The 6,393-nt window shown below is 45.9% G+C and overlaps 1 long non-coding RNA gene across 1 annotated transcript; it reads left to right on the top strand.

The window, feature by feature from the left end:
• The first annotated feature begins 2,017 nt into the window (after nt 1–2,017).
• On the top strand, nt 2,018–4,857 carry LOC310846895. The gene is made up of 2 exons (XR_014565597.1): nt 2,018–2,305; nt 4,719–4,857. It is a non-coding gene; the product is annotated as an uncharacterized lncRNA (long non-coding RNA).
• The last annotated feature ends 1,536 nt before the right edge of the window (nt 4,858–6,393 follow it).

Raw genomic sequence — 6,393 nt, 5'->3', positions numbered from 1 at the left:
TAGACAACGTGCTATGGGATTAAATTGGCCACAACTTTATTTAATTTCAAATGTGGGTAGACCTTGGCTCAGGCATTGGGCGTTCTCCCTCCCTAGTCCCCAGCCGGGGACCTAGGGAGCATCAGGGTTATCCAGTGTGTGTGTGTGGGGGGGGATGGGCCGGCTCTGGAGAACATATGTTCAAGCAGAGATAGCCGCCCCCGTAACGCCGCCGCAGGGGAGAGCAATGACGACCTTTCGGCGTACGGCCAAAGCCTCCCTTCAAAAACCCCTTTAACGGGGAACCCTGGTATCGCCGCCGCAAAGAGGAAGATGGACTAAAGGATTCCGCCCAAGGCCTGATACCGCCAAAGTTGTGACGTTTTGCTACGGGAAAGGCGAAACCTGCCAATGCAGGGAAATTCCTTTCCGGCCCTTTAACAGCGACCTTATCGTAGCAGCGCCTGCATACCTGTGGAGACAGGTTAACCTGCAAAACCTATGAAGAAAAGTTAACCTGCAAAAGAAGACATTAACTGAGGGTGGGTAGGGTGGGAGAAGCTCTGGAGCCAAGTGAGGATTACCAATTAAGATCCACCCTCTATTGTGTGGGCAGGTAACCCCTCCCCTTACCTGGCCTGGTTTCCCTGGCAACGCTTCCCCCAGGTGGGATTGGACAACTCACTGGGGTAGGCGGGGACCTCCAGGTATCCCACCTGAGGGAAGGCAAAGCCTATGCTGATGGGGCCACTCCAGATCCAGGGCTGCACGCGTCCACGCAAAGGGCGCCCCCCGTTTAAGTGGGGAGCGGTCATTCTTTCACAAAGCTTGCCTCCACCCCAGGCCAAATGATATCATACTACCACTACAAATTTGTCTTCCCAAAGCATTTGGTCTCCACACAGAGCGGCAGAAACAAAGAGGGGGTTTAGTGGGGGGAAACCCTGCCCTGATATATTGGCTTGCCATCTGTTGCCATAGATGAAAACATCTGAACTATGGCATTCTTGCCCCAATCTCCTTGCACTGCTGTTGCACTCTTTTCCACTATTTGAGCAAAAACTGAACCTACTACCACTACATTTAGAGCAACAAAGCCTGCAGCTAGGTAGCCAACAGCCTAGGACACCCCTGTTAAAACATCTGCACTGGTTGCTCATTGGCCACATGTGTGGCCAAGTATACATAAAGTTTTCTGCAAGGTGCCATTAGGTGGCGGTATTTGACTGAAACATAAGTGCAGGTGGATTAGGTAAAGGTAAAGGTACCCCTGACCATTAGGTCCAGTCGCAGAGGACTCTGGGGTTGCGGCACTCACCTCGCTCTAATAATAATAATAATGATGATAATAATAATAATAATAATAATAATAATAATAATACTACTTTATTTGTTCCCCAGCCACTCTGGGCGGCTTCCACAAAGACCAAAAATACACTAAGATGTCACACATTAAAAATTTCCCTGAACAGGGCTGTCTTAAGATGTCTTCTGAATGTCAGGTAGTTGTTTATCTGATGGGAGGGCGTTCCACAGGGTGGGCGCCACTACCGAGAAGGCCCTCTGCCTGGTTCCCTGTAGCTTTGATTCTCGCAATGAGAATCTACAATTTATCTACTTGCACTTTGACGTGCTTTCGAACTGCTAGGTTGGCAGGAGATTTAAAGCTTTAGGCATGTGTTTTACACCCCCCCCCAATAATAACATAATAACATAGTGTTTACTCGACAAACGTTGCAGAGGCTTTCCCCCGCAGCTTAGCACCTTTGTAATGATTTGGCTCACCTTGGATTTATTGGCGATATCTTAACCCAGCATGTTAGAACCCTGAGGGCTCATTTTGTGGGGTGCTGGGAAATGTAGTGTTTTCACCCCCCCAATGTTGCAGGGGGCATTCTCTGGGTGTTTGGTGCTGCTTTGGAGTGAATCAGATGACACTGGACCTTTGGAGAAATTGTTAGGGCACTGAAGCCTCATTTTTTGGGGGGCGCCATAAAACGTGGGGTTTTCATTGCCATGGATCACAAAATGGCTTGTATTTAATTTTTACTTTAAAAAAGATAAACTAAAGATGTGTGCTTACAGGTAAACAGATATCAGTGTGCATGCCCATTATGACCTCAGGCAAGAATCAAGAAAATACAGTTGGTCCCTCTTAACTGACATTCTTAACAGAACTGAAGGGAGGGGCTGGTTCTGGAGCAAAGCTGTTTAGATTGGGTTTGGGTGGATGCGAAGAGGATGCCTCAAACTTCTTGGGCTTTGCTTCTAAACTTATTCTGCCTTCTGGGACCCCCCAGCCCAACACCAACCACCTCTTGGATAGGTGAGCATGCAGATATTTTGGAATGTGAGTGTGGGGCAGGTTGACCGCGTATGAAAGCTCATTTTAGCACAAGTGCTGGCCCCCCTTTTTCCTACCCCTCTCCCCACTCTTGGCTGGCCAGAGAACGCATCTGGTTGCACTAGACTCTGAACGGACAATCACAAGCTGGCCAGCTCCTTCTTCAGGGTCTCTAAGGGAGAGAAAAGGGAACCTCAGTTACTCTTTGCCTTCTGAGGACAATGTCTCACTCCCAGAGCCCCAATACTTACGGCTGCTGCTCTAATAGCCTCAAGACATCCAAGGGATCATGAGCAAAGCACACAAGCCCTGCCTGCCAGATATGAAGCACTCTAATGAGAGAATTTGGGTTTTTTAATTGGCTGGACAAAGTTTCAGCCCTTGGGGAATTTGATTTCTTAAACGTACACCTCCCCCTTCCTTGTGTCCCTGGTGAGAAAAGCCAATCCTGCTTTCTTCCTTTGGTAATTTAATCAGGGGATGCAACTCTTTCAATGGTCTAATAGATTTGCTGAATCATGAACTCTGTACATGCACAGAGGCTAGACCCCTTGAAACCCCAAAGATGGGCAAGATGGGCCATTTCTCTCCACCTGGCTCGATGGGATATTGCTGATGGCCAATGGAAGCCCAAGCAGGGTTTCCTAGTCGGGGATGTTGCTGTGGTATACTGGAGGAGCAGGGCCAGGAGGCTAGCTTGGACACCTGAGAACACAAAAAAGCAGCAGCAAAACAACTACATTTTCCCTTTTAAATGGACCTTCCCGCTGAGTGCAAAGCATATTGTTGTTGTTTAGTTGTGTCCAACTCTACGTGACCCCATGGACCAGAGCACGCCAGCCACTCCTGTCTTCCACTGCCTCCTGCAGTTTGGTCAAATTCATGCTGGTAGCTCCGAGAACACTGTCCAACCATCTAGTGCTCTGTCGTCCCCTTCTCCTCGTGCCCTCCATCTTTCCCAACATCAGGGTCTTTTCCAGGGAGTCTTCTCTTCTCATGAGGTGGCCAAAGTATTGGAGCCTCAGCTTCACAATCTGTCCTTCCAGTGAGCACTCAGGGCTGATTTCCTTAAGAATGGATAGGTTTGATCTTCTTGCAGTCCATGGGACTCTCCTCCAACACCATAATTCAAAAGCATAAATTCTTTGGCGATCAGCCTTCTTTATGGTCCAGCTCTCACTTTCATACATCATTACTGGGAAAACCATAGCTTTAACTATACAGACCTTTGTTGGCAAGGTGATGTCTCTGCAAAGCATAGACCCTCCTTTTTAAAGGGAAAAGGGAGAGAAGGCTTCTCCCAAAGTGTTAGAAGGCCACAAATAATGTAACAATAGAACAAAACAAGATGTGCCATTTCATGTGATACAGAATCCTATGTGCAAATCTGTTAGATTGAGAAATTTGTATTAAATAAGAAAAAAAATTAAAGGTGCGTGCTTGCAGGTAAACAGATTGGAGATTTCCTGCAAGATCTTGTGAGATCTCATTGAAGTCTTGCAAGATGTCTAGGAGAGCAAAATATGTATTGAGATTTGGGAGAGATCTTGCATGCTCTTTCAGGGACCAAAGCCATCACTGCTGCAGCTCCAAAGGCAGGTGGCTAAGGGATGGTGAGTGTCCCACAGGGTGAAATGGGATGTACCCCCCCCTCAAGCTCAGGATTCCAGAACTAACAACTGTCAGTTGGGAGGGACGGAAGGCAAGGACCCACAGCCCAGGTGGGGCTCGCTAGCTTGGGGTGGAGGTGTGTGATTCCTCAACTGGAGTAGATGCAGGACAGTTCAGGCTCACATGTCTCATCACCGCAGAAGCTATCACTGGAAAGCTGTCCTGGCCTGTGTCCTTTGGCTCCAGTTGGGAGTGAAATGGACGATGTCTGATTTTTGGCGAAATATTTTTTTTTAAAAAATTATGATTTTCAAGTTTATACATTTCAATAATTTTGCAGTCATTTTAACATTTCAAAACTTGACTTCCTTCCCCCTCTTTCTGCAGTTCCTTAAATTGATTCTTCATATCTTATGCATATCCAAATTACCTTAATTTCTTCATTTATGCATCTGCTTTAAATATATAATCTTATTAAACTGCAGGTTATTCCCATAATCCTGCCAATGTTCTTATCCGTTTACAGTTTGTCTGTAACTATTCAATAAACCATTTCCATTCTTTTATTAAAAAATCTGTTCTGAATTAATAAATTAGAAATTGGAATACAGAAAGGGGAGGTATGAGGAAGTCGGGGAAGTAAGTTATAAGAAAATAAGGGATTGAAATTATACTTGTTTTTAGTTTTGTTTGTATTATTGTATTGTTTTGTTTTGCTTTTATATAATTTTTGAAACTGTAATAAAAATCTTTTTTTAAAAAAAATCTGTTCTCTTGCTCCTAGAAATGGTCAGCATGCGACAGCGGTCACATCCTGGGAACGGCTTTGACTGGCCACCTAAACCAGGTGAGGGCAGCCAAGGAGTCTCAAATGCTCAGGAACTTCCCCTGTGTGCAAAGACAGGCTCCAGCAGATTGAGCGGACAAGACCAAGCGTGGGCCCAGTGGTCAAGAAGGTGGTTTCTGCAATGCTGTGAAGGGAAGTGAGGGGCAGATGGGGCTCATCCACCTATAAAGGTAGCCCATCGAGGAGAAAGAAAACTCTGATCCTAATTTGCCCTGTGGGATATCTTTGGGAGCTGAAAAGGCTAAGGAGTAAACCCTACACAAATCTGGAGTGGAGTCCCTCAGGCGGTTGGATGGCGCTGTTTACAACCCCTCCTGACAACTCCTGCAGCCCAACTGGTGCCTAACTCTGCTTTCCTTGGAGCCACATCTGCAAGGCCAAGAGAGGGAGTCTTGTCATCTAGGAAGCCCAGGACCTCCAGACACACTGCCCAGTCTTGCTCCCTGGAGAGGTCACTTTGGGACTGCTGACACCCTTGCTTGATTTTTGACCTCACTCCATTGCTTCCTGAGACAGACAAATGCCAACATTAAAAATCTATTTGAAAGAATTTTATTTTATTCACAAAAGACAATCTGGCACGTGATTCGGATAAAGGTTTTCAGACAACGGGTGACACGTTTATTGATCCAGCTTGGAGGTCTCTGTCTTGTCTTTGCACATGTGCAGTTCCATCTAGGAGCAACAACAAGGGAAGGAGCCAAACTGTCGACTCCTGCAGCGAGACTCGGGATTTCCACCCATGCTCACAAATGTAGGGAAAAGCACCCCATAGGACAAAAGGATGATCACAGACTATCATGTTCGTAATAATTATTTATTTATTTTTCTATTTGGGTTTGTGGGGAAGGGGGAACTGGGTCTTGGTGGGAGCTGTGCTGGAGCTGCTGGCCTCACTGTTGTGGCTTCCTGGAAGAGAAAAGAAAAGAAAATATTTTTAATTTTTCCATTTATTATTACGTTGATAGCCCATCTTTCCTGCAAGGATCTCCAGGTAGCTAACGCTATTCTCCCTGCCTCCCTTCCTCACCCCATCCCCATAACAGCTCTGTGAGGTAGATCAAGAGGCAGTGAGTACCCAAGGCCACCCATTAGGTTCCATGGGTGAGGCGGGATTTGAACCCTAGTCCAGCAGTCTAAGTTGCGTTGCCAACCCTTTGAACTCATGGGCACATCTGCAAACCTGAGAGACTGCGGTGGGCACTACACCATAATGGAAAAAGACAGAATTAAAGAGAAATTGTTCTTTCTCTTCTTCAAAAGGGATGTCCCTGAAGTCTTCTTGAACGTTGAATTGTTGGACAATCTTGAATTGTTGGACAAAAGCACCCTCAAGGATAAAATCATGATCAAAGACTTTATTAGAATAACAATAGGAATAATTATTAATTTATTTTTCTAACTGGATTTCTGGGGAAGGGGAACTGGGCAAAGGGCAGGGGGAGAGCTGTGCTGGAGCTTCTGGCTTCTCTCCTGGAAGAGAAAAGAAGAAAAAAGATTCGTAATATTTTCATTTATTAAGATCAACATTCACCACTGGTAGAAGCACTGGTGGCATCCACCCCCTGGTTTCTTGGTCTTACATAAATTGTTTGCACTTTAACCTTTCTTC

The sequence above is a fragment of the Podarcis gaigeae genome (genome assembly GCF_964106915.1).
Source record: "Podarcis gaigeae genome assembly, chromosome: 6".
Taxonomy (NCBI): Eukaryota; Metazoa; Chordata; class Lepidosauria; order Squamata; family Lacertidae; genus Podarcis; species Podarcis gaigeae.
This window is presented reverse-complemented; position numbering and strand designations above follow the sequence as displayed.